Raw genomic sequence first — 1,621 nt, 5'->3', positions numbered from 1 at the left:
TCCAAAAGGCCTTCCTTGTACCATCTTCCTTCCCCAGGGGCTGGGATACATCATGCTTGTCTTATATAAACAGCTACATCTTCTAATGCTATAGCATCTTAGCAATTATCCTGGTCTATCCTAAATATTACTCGCAAATTTATCCCCCTTTATTCCATGGCTATGGCCATGGGAGCATCAGGCTCTAACAGATGTAAAATCTAAGTTCTTACAGGAAAACAATTACAAGGCCCTTAGCTCAGCCCTTAAGGTTCTCCACTATCTAGATCTAACAAAGACATTTACTTTTTCCCAGAATATGCCAGGGTGAGTGCTATCTCTTTCTTTTCTTCTGTAAGCTATCCTAACCTCCTGGAAGACCTGAATGTCCATTTACCAAACTACACCTTCCAGCACAGCATTGCTCACCTCCGTGAAGCATGCCCTGACCACTCCAGCCAAAACAACCCTCCTGACACTCTACTAGAGAAATTACGTAAACAGCCCCTTTGCCGTTTGGTTGTCTATTATTATCGCTTACGGCTATTAATTATTCTACTTTTAAGAAAAGAATGTAAGATTATTCAACCAGGGCAGATCTGGTTTGAATTCTGACTTTCTAATTTATTGTTTGTATGATGTTGAGTAAATTATTGAACTTCTCATAGCTGCCTTTCCAAATCTAGATAGTAATCAATGCTACATAAATGTTACATGTAAGAACTGGTGCATAGTATGTGCTCATAATCAAGGTGAAGTTTTTTCCTGTTCTCAGGACTAAGAGCCTGTGTTAACTCACTTCCCTCTGTGCCCATATCACCTAGCACAGTGCTTGTCTGATGAGCAAATATCTAGAAAAATAATCATGAGCAGAATCTCAAGGAATTAAGTTTTAGTAGGTATGTCAATCGCGGGAGAAAGATGTGGCAGTCTGCTTCCGTAAAGATTACAGTCTTAAAAACCCTATGAATAAGTTTTACTCTATCCTATAAAGTTGCTATGTGTCAGTGTTGACTCAGTGGCAACGGGTGTGGTTTTGAGCTTTTTTTAGATATATCAGTCTAGGTCCCTTTGTCCAAACGATGAACTTAAGAAGTGTATTTGGGGGAAAAATATACACTCATACACAAGCTTAATGCATACATGATGAACAGAATAACATTAGCCAACTTTTCTTTTCTTTCATACAAATGAATCTTCAGGACACTCTAAGATTTACAGGCATAGACAGAAACTTATAATAAAAACAAAAATAGCAAAAATGTAGAAAAATGATTTGAAAATAGGCAAAATTTAAATTATCTTTAAGGAGTGGAGAATTTAATCTTATGATGAATATTTCAGTAATAACTTTTTTTTTAAATCTAGCCTCATTTAGGAAAAATAAGGAAATTTAATGAATATATTCTTCCAAATCAATCCATTAAATTAACAACAACAACAAAAAAACTCATTGCCCTTGAGTTGATTCTGACTCATAGCAACCTTCTAGGAAAGAGTAGAACTGCCCCATAGGGTTTCTAAGGAGCAGCTGGTGGATTCGAACTGCCTACCTTTTTGTTAGCAGCCAAGCTCTTAACCACGGCACCACCAGGGCTCCAAATTAAAAGTGCTCCTTAAAGGGCAATTAATTATATACAAA

The sequence above is a fragment of the Trichechus manatus genome, unplaced genomic scaffold (genome assembly GCF_000243295.1).
Source record: "Trichechus manatus latirostris isolate Lorelei unplaced genomic scaffold, TriManLat1.0 scaffold00176, whole genome shotgun sequence".
NCBI lineage: Eukaryota > Metazoa > Chordata > Mammalia > Sirenia > Trichechidae > Trichechus > Trichechus manatus.
This window is presented reverse-complemented; position numbering follows the sequence as displayed.